General features: G+C 32.4%; 1 pseudogene; it reads left to right on the forward strand.

Moving 5' to 3' along the window:
- Positions 1-8,203: 8,203 nt before the first annotated feature.
- On the forward strand, positions 8,204-15,189 carry LOC130674195 (melanotransferrin-like; annotated as a pseudogene).
- Positions 15,190-15,528: the final 339 nt, after the last annotated feature.

Genomic DNA, 15,528 nt, shown 5'->3' on the forward strand with positions numbered 1-15,528 from the left:
GTGCTCTGAAATTTCAGGGTCCTGAAGAGTCTGACCCAAGCCTGAATCTTCTGGTGCTTTACTGAATTGGAATTTCCGAGGTTTTCGCGTTAGAGGGGGTAATCCTTCCAGAAAGGGTGCAGCCCCTTTGCCCCTTAGTGAATAGGGATTTTCTGGTTTTTCATCGGACATAGAATCTGTATGAGCTTGAATAATTTAGCCAAATCGGGTTCGAACAATTTGTAAACACGTAAATTAAAGTATTTTTAGGAAATATTAGGTGGTTAACAGCCAACCTAAATAATAAGAGTAATTAACTCTGGATTATTATGAAACATTAGGTGGCTACCAACCAACCTAAATAATAAGACTAATTTAATCTAACTATTTAACAACTCGGGATATCTCAAAACTGTGAAACCGAGTATTACCAAACAAATTAGAGTAGTTGTGTTAATCAATATCGTCAAATCATTCAAAGTATATAAAAATATTATATCTAAAAATGTATACTCTTACTCTAGAGTAACGACTGGACACCAACATACTCGTGACACCCCTAAAGATAATCCTGGAGGTTCCGGGTTCGGGAGTTGTACCCGAAATAATTTTTGACCCAGTATTTTATCCCATGCGGTTATTAATTATTTGAATTTTACTCCATCTTCGCCACTGTTGCAGTCGGCGTCCTGCTTTACTTCCTCGTTTCCTTGGCATGGACTGGAACTAGAGCAGCTATTTCGCGCATCCAGTAGGAAATTTTTAGAGGAACTAGAGCAGCTGATTCGAGCATCCAGTAGGAAATTTTTAGAGGAACTCAAGCAGCTGTTTGGCGCGTCCAGTGAAAATGAGGGGAACTAGAGCAGCTGTTTCGCGCATCCAGTAAGGAATTAGAGACACTAGAGCAGATGTTTCGCGCATCCAGTAGGGAATGAGAGGAACTAGTGCTATTCTTAGCACGTCGAGGAGGAGAGGAAGTAAGCTATTCTCCCAAGATTTCAAATTTAAATTAAAATATTCTAAACTCCCAGATAAACTCAGATGTGTCCCTGTTCGAGCGCCACTTTGTTACGTCCAGGTAGCGGACACCGATGGACAATTATTATTATTATTTTCGGCCCTAGTCTTTCGACCAATAGACCGGGATCACACTGAGTGTAATTATCTGGGAGGTGTGTTGAAATAAAAGATGTTGGATATACAATTCAAATTACTCTATATTATACAATTAACAATTTCGATGATATGAATCCAATAAAACCTGATATTATTTTATAAAAGTATTAGGTGGCTAATCAGCCGACTCTAATTTACAATAAAATTCGTTTTAATAACTAGAGAGGGCTATAGAATTTTGAATACAATACAACTTTTACAATATTTCCGTGTGTTGGAAATGTTTTTGTTTTAATACAACATAAACTTAAAAATTACAGTACCTGTAGTCGCAGCAACTGGGTGTTTGTATGGTCGTAGTTTACACTGACTCTATGTATTACTTTCGCTTACAATTTTATTTTAACCGTTCAATTAAGAATTATAAAACCACTAATTTGAATAAAACGCTTGATAATGTAAGTGTGCGGACACTTGTATAATATAAACTAGTACGGAACTAGTGTAAAATAAATCTAAGCGTGAGAACACTGTATAAACTGAACTAGTACGGAACTAGTGTAAAAGTGTGAGAACACTTGTATAAAAACTGAACTAGTACGAAACTAGTGTAAAAGTGTGAGAACACTTGTATAAAAATTGAACTAGTACGGAACTAGTGTAACTTAACTTTTGTGAAGACACTGTAACTTGAACTTCACTGCCTCATTGGACCTCTTGTCCGGGACTAACTATTTTTGTGTTTAACGACCCTTTTTATGTTTTCTTATTGGATCCTATTTCGTCTATTGTTTGGGGGGAATTGTGCCCGATTGGAACACAGTTCCTATAGGTCCTTTCCCTTTCTCTAAGATTTTCGAGAAAGGGTGCTATTGTATGTGGATATAGAGGGCGCTTGTTGTAGTTTTTGTGGATAAGTAGGAGTTGGTAATCTTTTTTTACTGATGGTCGAGAGAGGGCGCTAGTTGTATGTGAATATAGAGGGCGCTTGTTGTAGTTTTTGTGAATATAGAGGGCGCTTGATGCATTTTATGGATATAGAGGGCGCTTGATGCATTTTTTATTGATATAGAGGGCGCTTGATGCATTTTATGGATATAGAGGGCGCTTGATGCACTTTTTGTGGATATAGAGGGCGTTCGTTTCATTTTTTTTGTGGATGTGGAGGATCTTGCTTGGAGTGGGTGGATATTTGTTTAAATATTAGCTAGGAAAATGATTTGTGGACGTGTCATATTGTTTAATCGTTATCTTAGATCAAACTTTAAGGTATGTGGAGGGGAGAGTATTTTTCAATAACAAATGACGTATTTCTCTCTTGTTTATATATTTACTTTATCTTATCTTATCATTTAAAAAACTTTCACTTGTTAATATATATATTTAATCTTATCTATAGCAACTTTCACTTTTGATAACAAATGAGTCATTTTTCTTAAAATTTTATATTTTTTTATCTAATCTTTTACAATTTTCCATCATTTTTTATCAAATTTGTAGTGGGGGCTACAATATAAATGCGGTTTTAAATTTTAACTCTCCACAGTTCTTCACTAGCTCTATTTTCAATAATAGTGTCAAGTTAAGTTTACATTAATTCAGTGTACTTGCAACGACCGTTGTGTGTTTTTTTTATTAAGTGTTTATGTGTTATTTGAGACAGTTTGGAGAAAATTTCAAATGTAAGAATTATCTATTATTCTTATCTTATTTTTGTTGAATCCAAATAACTACGATATTCTGATTTTTTTTTTTAATTTTATAGTCAATAAAATGGATTTTACAAAAATTAATAGAAACAACTACCTTGAAAGACATTTTACCTAAGTAGCAAATGTGTGAGTTAAATCTTAATGGTGAATACTACGTCACCAAGTTAAAACTAATCAACGCCAAATTCGGAGACAGCATCGTTGCTTCGCTGGACAGTGAATCTTGCGTATACTTACCAAAACGTGCTACTACAGAACTGATTACTACACTGAAGTGATCTATTAGTTTTCTTATCAACATTAGTAACTTTTTTAAAATTTTTACACAAATAATTATTATTGTCATTATGAGATGATTCACGTTTATACATATATCTCAAAAATTGTACATTAAAATTTTTTGAACATGCGTCATATTGCACAGTGTTCAAAGAGAAAGTGCTTTCCTAGAAATAACATAAATATTGATAACGTCAAAATTGCCTATTGGTCAGATGCTTATCATCGCCTATGTATATAATGAAGGGATTTATGTTAGCAATATCAGTTGATTTTCAAGTTGGAACACGTTTTCTTCCAACCGCTGAACCACTATTATATAAATAATAATAATATCAATTTTCAACTGCAGCAAAAATTAGAATGTCTATTCCCGAGTTTAACGGTGTTATTAAATCAGTGGCTCAAGTTTATGAGCTATTATCACAGCGTGATACTGTGAGTGAAGAAAAGTGTCATACGTGGATATGAATTTGTGATGACACTTGCAAACAGTTCAATAAATTGTTGTTAGACCGTAAAAGCAGTGTTCATGAAAGAAAAAACTTACAAAGTAACATCTCGCTTTTGTGCTGGTATAGTGAGAAATTTTCACAATTAATCAGGCCTATCATTGGTGGTGGACTCAATACAAATAGTATAATTTAATGGCGGGACTTGGAAAGTGCGTTTGAAAATAGAGTCAAGACTGGTTGCATTGTTAACAAGGGTCATATTGATTTGAGAGCATTTTTAAACGATGCAAAAGAGTTAGTGATTGAAAAAATTAGCAATGTTCTCAATCGTGAGGGAAACATTAAAGTCAGCACCACCCTGATATGCAATTTTGAAAATGTTAAAAGTGACGTCACTATAAAGGATACTAAATCCTTCAAAACTAAAAGTGATGAAATTTTCATTTCAACTTCGCTTGCCGATTCGTTTAACGATAGTGTTTATGATTCATTATTAAAAAAAGTGGAGGAATTCAATCAGAACGATTCAGGGTGGAGTTTAAGGGAAATTATAAATTTGAATATTAATATTTCACGATACGCTCCACTGTAAGTTGGCTTTTCAACATATGTGGATTTACCTCAAGATATAAACAACAAAAAGGCTGTCTTGAACATCAAGAATAATGACATCTACTGTTTCCTTTGGTGCATCAAAGCCGCATTGTTTCCATCAAAAAGTAAGAATCCTGAAAGAGTGTCGTCGTATCATCATGTGGATGCAATTTTCAACCATCAAGGTATTAGGTTTCCAATCTCTCTTAAAGATATCCCGAAATTTGAAAAACTTAATAGTTTAAACATTAACGTTTATGGTATAGAATCGGAAACTATTACAAATAAAGATCAAAATTTAAATGATACTATTATAGTTCCTTTATATTTAAGTTTAAATAATTCTGATAAAGAAACTATTCACTTATTAATGGTTGAGACAGATATTACTTTGCATGATGATGATAACAATCCTGATAGTTATCAACCTATACATCAATTCGCTTTGATTAAAAATCTCTCTCGACTAGTCAGATGTCAAATTACAAAGTCTCAATCAAGATTATGGTTTTGCGATCGATGTTTAAACCATTTTAGATTTGAACATTCACTTGAGAAACACAAGCCAGATTGTTTGAAATACAATAAAGTAAGAATGAGATTACCAGAGTGAGATGAGGATAAAGTGTTAAGTTCTAAAAATTTAAAGCATAAGGATCCCGTACCTTTTGTGGTATATGCTGACCTGGAATGCACGCTTGAGATTGAGACTAATGAGACACAAAAGCATGTCCCCCACAGTGTAGCTTATTACCTGCATTGTAGCTATGACAATTCGTTATTGAGGTTTGAAATCAATCGTTCAGTTGATTGTATTACATGGTTCTTAAGAAAATTAGAAATTCTAGGTAGAAAAGTTAACACTTATTTAAAAAATAATGTTAAAATGTTACCAATTACTACAGATGAACAATATTGTCATAATAATTCAAAAGTTTGTCACATCTGCGGAAAATTATTTAAATCAGCCTGTGAAATGCGGTGCCGTGATCATTGCCATTTTACGGGAAAGTATCAAGGTCCTGCACATAATGCATGTAATTTAAATTATAACCGGAGTCATACTATTCCTGTTGTTTTTCACAATCTATCTGGTTATGATTCACATTTCATTATTTGATCATTATCTACAGTTTTCGATGGTCAAATCAATATTTTACCAATTAATAAAGAAAAATATATTGCATTCACCAAGTCAATAAAAATACATTCATAAAGTTGAGATTTATAGACTTTTTTCGTTTTATGGCATCAAGTATTAAAAAATTTAGCTTCATATCTTGACGATGGTGATAAGAAAATTACAAAAAAATATTACTCTGACTCACAGCAATTTCAATTAGCCATGCGTAAAGGTGTATTTCCCTATGAATACATTGATTCAATTGATAAGCTTGATGATACTAAATTACCTGAAAAAAAATTATTTTATTTCAAACTTAATGATTGTGATATTTCAGACGAAGATTACAATCATGCCAAACAAGTTTGGAATAAATTTAACATAAATACCCTTGGTGAATATTCAGATATATATTTAAAAACTGACGTATTATTAATGGCTGATATATTTGAGAATTTCCGTAGCAGTTGTTACAAAACATATGAATTAGATCCATTGCATTATTACACTGCACCGGGGCTTGCTTTTGATGCTATGCTTAAATTCACAGATGTAAAGTTAGATTTATTAGATGATCCTGAGATGGTATTATTTTTTGAAAAAGGTATTAGAGGTGGTGTTTCCCAATGTACAAATCGATATGCAAAAGCTAATAATCAATTCATAGGAGAAGATTTTGATCAAAGCAAAGATGAATCTTATCTCATGTGTTATGATGTAAATAATTTATATGGAGCAGCTATGAGCATGCCATTGCCTCAAGGTTCTTTTGAGTGGATACATGAGGATATTGATGTACAAAATGTTGATAAATTTTTTAATGATAACAAATCAATAGGATATATTTTAGAAGTAGATTTAGAATATCCTATAGAATTACATGATGAGCATAGAGATTCACCCCTTTGCCCTGAACATATTATACCACCAGGCAGTAAATATTCTAAATTAGCTACAACACTTTATTCTAAGGAGAAATATGTTATTCATTATATAAATTTACATCAGTGTTTAAATTTAGGAATGAAGCTTGTAGAAGTTCATCGAGTTTTGAAATTCAAGCAATCAGCTTGGTTAAAGCAATATATCGATAATAATACTGAATGTCGCAAAAACGCGCAAAATGAATTTGAAAAGAACTTTTACAAGCTTATGAATAATGCTGTATTTGGTAAGACTATGGAAAACGTTTGAAAATATTCAGATGTGAGAATGGTGAACAAGTGGGAGGGTAGATATGGGGCAAAAGCTCTGATATCAAAACCTAATTTCCATAGTTTTATAATTTACGATGAAAACCTAGTCATAATAGAATTAAGGAGAGTAAATCTATACTTTAATAAACCAATTTACATTGGTTTCAGCATCTTAGACTTATCAATAACTTTTATTTATGATTTTCACTATAACTATATTAAAAAAAATTTTAATGTTAATGAATCAAAATTATTATACACCGATACTGATAGTTTAATTTATCAATTTAATGTACCAAATATATATGAAACCATCAAACGTGACATTGAAAAATGTGATACCTCTGACTACCCACCAAATAATGTTTACAACATTCCATTAAAAAATAAAAAAGTAATTGGACTTATGAAAGATGAGTGTAACGGTCAAATAATAACCGATTTTGTTGAGTTACGAGAAAAACTTTATGCATTCAAAATTCATAAGAATAATATAGCTAAAAAGAGAGCTAAGGGTGTCAAAGGATGATCCACTTTGCGAAAGATCACGTTTGATGATTTTAAGACTAGTCTGATCGATCATGTAAATATAACAAAACATCAATGGTTCATTAGAAGTAGTCATCATGAAGTGAAAACGATTAAACAGAGTAAATTAGCATTACGTTGGAATGATAATAAAAGGAAATTAAGTGACACCTCAACTGATACTTTACCCTGGGGTTATAAAGTATCAAATAAAAAGATAAAAACTAGATAATAATAATATAGATAAATATATTTAATTCGAAGTTTGTAAAAAATAAATTTGGTTGATATTAAAATAAAAACTCAGAATTGTTCATTATTATTATTTTTATTTATTAATACTATAGAAAATACACGATAATTTTCTAAATCTGACTCATTAATCCAGCTATTATGTGAATTATCAAAGCCTAGCCATTTAACGTACATTTTATTTCCACGTTTTTTTATTATTTTTTCAACTAGATACACATCAGAATACTTGACTTTACTGAGTTCTTCAGCATAAAATCCTCCTTCGATCGGTTGATCCTGATAATCAATCAGCTTGTATATTGTTGGGTTCGTTTTTTGTATTGTCTTAATTGTGAAAATTTCAGTCGTCCAATTTGGTGTGTAACCCTTTTCGAACACATGTTTGTACTTGCTTATTCGAACTTTATCTCCAACTTTAAATTCATTTTGTTTTCGCGCCTGTTTACTTTGAAGAGGTTTGTAAATTGTCTGAAGTATGTGTTCTTCATTACCCACAGTTACATCTGCAGGTTTCCTTTTGGTGGTCCGATGTTTCGTATGGTTATAATTATCGATTAAGTCCTCAAGTATATCGATCGATTTGTGATTTCCGTGTGCTGTAAACTCGCGCCACATTTTATTTTTAAGGGTTCGATTGAAACTTTCACATATGGAGGCCTTCAAATTACTAAATGTTGAGTACATATGAATTCCATAATGTTTCATGAGATCTTTGAATTCTTTATTATAAAATTTTTGGCCTTGATCAGCGTGAAGATTTTTAGGTTTCCGCCCTTGCTGTAACACAGACTTCATAGCGTTTTTGACGTCACTGCCACTTTTACTTTTGATTGGAACTGCCCAAGCGTACTTTGAAAAATTATCCATAATTGTGAGTAGATATTTATATCCACTATTAGCTGTAGAGTATGGTATCATTTCTACCAAATAGGCGAGACAAACATATGAGTGGGCGTCAGGAATACCATGCGGTAACCTGAGTACCGGGCGGAGTGAAACAATAAGAGCAAGGCCCAGAATAAATAAGTAAACGCCTGCAGCGAGAGTAAGCTACCAACTTATTCCGGCTGTTATCCTAATACTAAAAATCAAGAAAAGATCTTAATGGGGCTGTAAAACCCTCAAATTTCAGTATAACTTTACCAAAATTGTAAATTCATCTATTATTTAGTGCTCGTAGCATTTTGGTCTTGTATAATTTAAAATTTACCTATAACTTTCAATAATTTATTTATTAACAAATTTATCAGATGACGACAGCATCTCAGATTTGTTTAAATAAATATGATTGCTTATAAAGCATATCATATTTATTTAAATAAATAATAATTCCCGGTACTTCGCCTCTGATAACGCCGGAAGAGCCGGATCATCGATAAAGTTTTTGATGAATAAACAATAACTATGGGAGAGTGTTTCTGCGTCTTTTCTCATAGCCCCTACCATAGGGTCCATCTAATATTACAAAGTTGAAAAAAGTCACTGCAGCTGCTAATTAATCAGTTCGTTTTTACGCTTCGTTACTGCCGGGTGTGACCCCGTTTCCGAAGTTTTTTTTATAAAGTATCATTTTCGGGTGTGATCCCGCTTTGCGTCCAATCAAGGATTACATACATTTAATTTCAAGGATATTTCAATTTTTGTCATTCATTCAATTTAAAGGATATATCAATTTTTTTCATTCATTCAATTTCAAGGATATTTCGATTTTCACCACTACAAATTTCAATTCAAGAATCTCAATAAATTTAAATTCATCTCCTGCGTTAAAATTAAAAGAGTGCAGTGATTTTTATTTGTTTGTGAAGTGAAATTTATGGGCAATTAAAATAATTTAATTAAAATTTACTAGTGGAAACTTATAAAATCCAGTGATATTAAAACAAGTTTGTGAAGTTTAATTTTTAGGATTTCTTTTAAAAATCACAACAAAAAGGTAACGATTTTTGCTCACGAAAGTATGCTCTCTTTCCCTTTTAAAATAATTCAGAATTTGTTAACAATTTGTGAACAATTGAATTTTTTTTCTCTAAGTACACTAAATATTTTTTTTTGTTTGTTTCAATAAATCTAATAAATATACATTGCATGCATATTCTTGAACGAACCTTCCAATCAAACACTAGTTATAAACATAAACAATAAAACTAACGTTACTTTATATTAATTCGAGTAGATCTAATAAAATTCGATGTTTTGTCGTTTAACTCCATCTAGAACCTAGTTGAGTTATCCGACGGACAAAGTTGAGGCTTGTTAGATTGATCGTTGACAATTAAAATCTGTTCAACTCAGAACTATTATTCAAATTAATAATATTTATTTGAATTCAACTTAGAATATTCTAGTCTTTAAATAAATTTGTTTTACTATCCTATGATCAAATCATTGAAGGTTCATTTAATAATTAGTTTCCTTTTTTTTTTTATTATTGAATATTCAATCTTACCAAAAACAGATTCTCTGTATAAAGTCGCGCCAAGTACACGTTTAAAATTTTTTACAATTAAGACAAGATTCTTTTTTTAAAAAAATGAATCAAATCGAAAAAATACCAAGTACCTAATATAATTCGAAATCATGGAAAACATTTTCATAGAATTGAACAAAAAATTGAAAAAAAAAAATTTCAATGTACTTGGTGTGCCTATAAACTGGAAAAAAAGAATATCATTCAATTTTATTGGAAAATAATTTATATGCGAAATCAATTCTAAAAATTTTGCTTGAATAAATTTAGTAACGCACACCAAGTACATTGAAATTTTTTTTTTTTCAATTTTTTGTTCAATTCTATGAAAATGTTTTCCATGATTTCGAATTATATTAGGTACTTGGTATTTTTTCGATTTGATTCATTTTTTTGTAAAAAAAATCTTGTCTTGATTGTAAAAAATTTTAAACGTGTACTTGGCGCGATTTAAACAGAGAATCTGTTTTTGGTAGGATAACAATCTAATTGTATATATGAATAATAAACTCCGTGTCGCTTTCACTGTCGCACGACTTTGGATCGACTTTGATACTTCTGTCAAGACAGACTTGATATGGTGGTCAATTTCATTTATTGCTTTTTGGATCTCAGTACACTCATGCCTCATTGTTAATATCGAATTATAATTAGCATAAAATCTATTAATAATAATCTAATTGTATAAATGAATAATAAATTCCGTGTCGCCTTCACAGTCGCACGACTTTGATACTTCTGTCAAGACAAACATGATATGGTGGTCATTTCTGTTCATGGCTTTTTAGATCTCAGTACACTTATGTCCCATTATTAATATTGAATTATAATTAGCATAAAATTTATTTATAACAATCTAATTGTATATATGAAATAATAAATTCCGTGTCGCTTTGGATCGACTTTGATACTTCTGTCAAAAAAGACTTGATATGGTGGTCAATTTCATTTATGGCTTTTTGGATCTCAGTACACTTATGTCTCATCATTAATATCGAATTATAATTAGCATAAAATCTATTAATAATAATCTAATTGTATATATGAATAATAAATTCCGTGTCGCTTTCATAGTCGCACGACTTTGGATCGACTTTGATACTTCTGTCAAGAAAGACTTGATATGGTGGTCAATTTCATTTATGGCTTTTTAGATCTCAGTACACTCATGCCTCATTATTAATATTCAATTATAATTAGCACAAAATTTATTAATAATAATCTAATTGTATATATGAAATAATAAATTCCGTGTCGCTTTCAGAGTCGCACGACTTTGGATCGACTTTGATACTTCTGTCTCACTAATAGAATCGAATTTCAATTACTAAAAGTCAAATTATTTATTGTTCCATTACACGTTATCATTAAAAATTCTATGTCCTTTCTAAGTCGTACGACTTTGGATAGACGCAGGAAGTTGGAACCACGATATTATGAATGTATTTTTTATTTGTTTTTAAAATTTCTGAAGTTGTTGCAATTCTGTTATCATTAATTTACTCTATTGTTGTATGATATGATACGACTAAGCTATTTTTCTGATTCATATAGTGCGACGTCGCAGTGACGCGCACTGCGACGTCGCAATCGTCCACTAGGGGTTATCTGAAGTAAAACAAAATTCATTATAATCTGTATGAATGTAGTGATCGTTGTACGTAGCCGATTTTTTTTTATTTTTATTTTTCAAAACATGGCGACCAATTGAAAATTTTTTCATGTTTCCACCCTTTTTTTTTTGTATTAAAGCAGTCTTAAAAAATAGTAACAATCAAAATACAAAAAAAAAATCGGCTAGCTATTGCAAAGACGAATAAAACAAAAAAAGTTGAAAATCGGTTGATAGTTGCTCGAGTTCTCGATGCAACCCGTTCGAAAAAAGGCGTTTTGAGTAATACACGTTTAAAGTTTTTAGTTCTCTTACTGTAAATCCATGTAACTTCCAAAATATTATTATTTACATCAATAACTGTAACTCCGTTAATTCTCGGAATTTTGACTCAAAATTTTCTCCTATATTTCCAAATGTATAAACTTTAAATTAAAACGTAAAAAAAAGTCTAATTTTTGTATATTTCACAGTCGCTATCCCTTTAAAAAAGTGTTCGCTATAGTAAACTTCAATACGTGACATAATGAAAAATTTTTTGTTAATTATTTTTGAACTTCCGAATTTTCGTCCGAGTACGAAACGTAAAAAAACACCTTTTTTTTATTTTTTTGAATGTTCTTTCAATTCGTATTTTTAAGAAAATCGGACTCATTTAAAAATAAATAAATAACGTACTTGTTTTATGAAAACGTTGAAACGTAACTCACTATAATTTATTTTCCAGGTCAATACCTTAACAACTATGATTCAAAGAACAAAAACAATCAAAACTACAACTATAACACGAATTCAAATAATTTTGACAGCTTTTATCCCAATCTTGATCCCTCAATACTAAGCCCCAACCGATCTGTCAACGCTGTCAACACTGGCGTCAATCGAAACAATACTTTGGTCTTTTGTACAACCTCCAAAGCAGAATACGCAAAATGTAACGCCTTCTCTGTGGCAGTCGATTGAGAGATCGGTCAATTCGGCCGTCATTACGTTGCGGTAAGCTGTTACGCAGCCTCTAAGAAAGAAGAATGCATGACTCTTCTGGACTATGAGACCGTACACTTGACAACATTGGACGCGGGAGAAGTATTCATCGCTGGTCGCTACCACAGTTTAGTCCCAATAATGCAGGAAGTAGATCTGAATCGCCTTCAGATCCAATATGCAGTCACGGTGATCAAGAAAGGGACTTTAAATGATGTGTCATCCCTGCATGATCTTCGAGGCAAAAAGGCCTGCAATGCCGGAACTGAGACTCTAGCTGGTTGGATAATTCCTCTTCACACGTTGATGAAGCATGGTGGTCTCGAAGTAATCGACTGCAATAATCACGTAAAATCGACGATAAACTATTTCGGACCTTCATGTGCAGTCAACTCCCTGGTCGATCGCTACAACCCATTGGGTGACAATTCGGAACAACTTTGCAAGCTTTGTATAGGAGAGATTCCTGGAGGAAGATGTACCAACGCAGATCCTTATGCTGGGTACGATGGAGCCTTCAGATGTTTGATCGAAGCTGGTGAAATAGCTTTCTTACTGCACTCTACTATTGACGAAGTTTTGACATCAAATTTTAATTACAACTCCGTAAAAAAGTCTGACTTCAAACTCCTTTGTCCGGATAGCAGTCGCTCGGATATTGATAATTATCGGAACTGTCACTGGGATTAGGTTCCTACGCGTGCAATCGTGGTCTCCAGTGCCATAAAACTAGAAACCAGGCGATTATACCAGAAGTTCTTTGAAAAAGCTGCTAAATTATTCAGCAGGGGCTTCGTTGCCAATTCAACCCGAACTGGAGATAACTTACCCATTGGAAATGATCGATTTGATAACCGCTTCAATAATAATAATTACAATAACGAAGGATACGGAGTGTTTGGAAATGAAACAAACCGAGGATTCCGTGACGAGAATAGAGAGCAAGTGAATTCAAATTCAAATTATGATGCCAACAGTAACAGCAACTGGAACGACCCGTTGGCAGTCAGGCCGTTGGAGGTCTTCGATTTATTCGAAAGCGCTCCTAAATTTGGAAATACTCATAACCTATTGTTCTCGGATAGTGCAAGAGATTTCATATCATTGCCCGAAAAGGACCAGACTTATGCGTCTTATTTAGGAAAGAAATCCGAAGATGCTATTTTGGGAGTGAGGAGCTGCCCGATCGAGAGGATGAAACTTTGTGTCACTTCGAAACCTGAAATTGATAAGTGTGTTAAGATGAAGGTAAAAGATTGGGTATAAAATAGAGGAAAAATCAGTAACCATCGAAGCGTTTAAGAATGCAACTAATAGAGATCGATTTTCAGGTTGCGATGAAGGCGCAGTTGTTAAAACCGGAGCTTGACTGCGTTCTTCAACACAGTCAGATCAAATGCATGCAAGCTATTGAGAATGGGTAAGTTTTGATAAGTTAGGTTCGAACTAAATGATGATTTCGAACAATTCATCTCCGTATCCTAGTAGCATTCTTAAGGAAGTTTTATGTAAATCTGTATTTTGAGTCTTAGGCAAAGTCTGCATTAGACCGATTCAAAAAAATCGACTTTTTTTTTAAGGACACACTCAGAAGTTTCAATAGGATAAAAGAAGACACTTGTTAAAATTTGAGCCCTTAATATTAATATTAAATACTCTCTGATTGCGATTTTCTATTTCCCATTTAAATAACATGGGAAAAAAAATTTTTTTTAGTTCGGAATTTTTCACCTCAGAAATGGCTCATTGCATGAATAAGCCCAGCGTACATTTTTGTAGGGAAGTCAACGCTCTACAGAAAAAGTCTCTTATCATTTTTTGATAAATCCATCTGTTCAAAAGTTATTGGACCTCGAAGTCAAGTTAGAGTAAATTTCGAGATATTTTTACTTTTTCGGCGAAACTATCGAATTTATCATAAAATGTCTTAGACTCTTTTTTGTAGACATTTTTATTTCCTACAAATTATTTTTGATAAATTTTTGTTTAATTCTGCATTGTTTTCTAGTTCTTTTCATTTTAATGCCAAGCTCTTAAAATCGATCAGAACACTAGTTTTTTAGGAGCTTGGCATTAAAATGGAAATAACTAGAAAACAATGCAGAATTAAACAAAAATTTATCAGAAATAATTTGTAGGAAATAAAAATGTTTACAAAAAAGATTCTATGACATTTTATGATAAGTTCGATAGTTTTGCCGAAAATCGAATTTTTCGATGCGCTAAGCCCCTAATTGACTTAGAATTTTTTTTCAAGCAGGGATATTTTTTTGTACTATAAATTGTTAGTTTTTCAAGTAGGACAGAAAAAAAAATATCGCCTAAATATGAAACACCCTAATAAGTAATGACAATAACAATCTAGATTTATAAATTTATTTTAATTTTCTTGATATTATAACGTAATTGTTTTTTAAAACAACCAAACAAAAATAGCTTAAGATTTTTATAAAAGATTAAAAACAGATCAAGTGGTTCAAATACCGATCAATTAGTCCAAATGTAGTCTGGTTAGACTAAAATCAGATCGAATTTTTTGACCCGGGAAATTCACAGAAAGTATACTTACGAAACACATCCCTCAGTTTTGTTTAAATCCTCTGCAAGAGAAATACTGAAGGACTTCCGTCGAATAAATTGCTTATGACAATGATACTAGGGTACTTCTACCTTCGACAAAATGGCACCGCAATAAAAGACTAATAATTACTTGTGAATTACAGCATTGCAGATGTTGCGGTTCTCGATGCCGGGGATGTCTACACAGCCGGTTTGATGTACAATCTAGTGCCTTTTATGGCCGAAGTCTACAACTTACCAACTCCCGAGTACTACGTGGTAGCAGTAGCCAAAGAAAACGATCCAAGCACTGACATAACTTACTGACATAACTGAAATAGCTTATCAATAAACGAGTTTTCCCCTACATTCACCTACGTCTTTTTGTAGACACATTAAAATTCCTTTCTTCGATATTTCTTTCTATACCACCATTCTTTTTTTTTTCTTTTGCTTCGTTCACACAATAGACGTCAAAAAGCCTTACCGAAAAATTTTTTCAGGTAAAGATGTCGCGGTATACACTCTATATTTTTCTCATGGGAATGGCTTCAATATTTAACCGAGGTAGCAGTTTCATCGCCTACGACTGCGGAGCCCCCGCAACTAATATGACAACTTTATCTTTGGTAGATATACAAAAATGCGACACACCGATTGCTAAAC

The sequence above is a fragment of the Microplitis mediator genome, chromosome 9, assembly GCF_029852145.1.
Source record: "Microplitis mediator isolate UGA2020A chromosome 9, iyMicMedi2.1, whole genome shotgun sequence".
Taxonomy (NCBI): domain Eukaryota; kingdom Metazoa; phylum Arthropoda; class Insecta; order Hymenoptera; family Braconidae; genus Microplitis; species Microplitis mediator.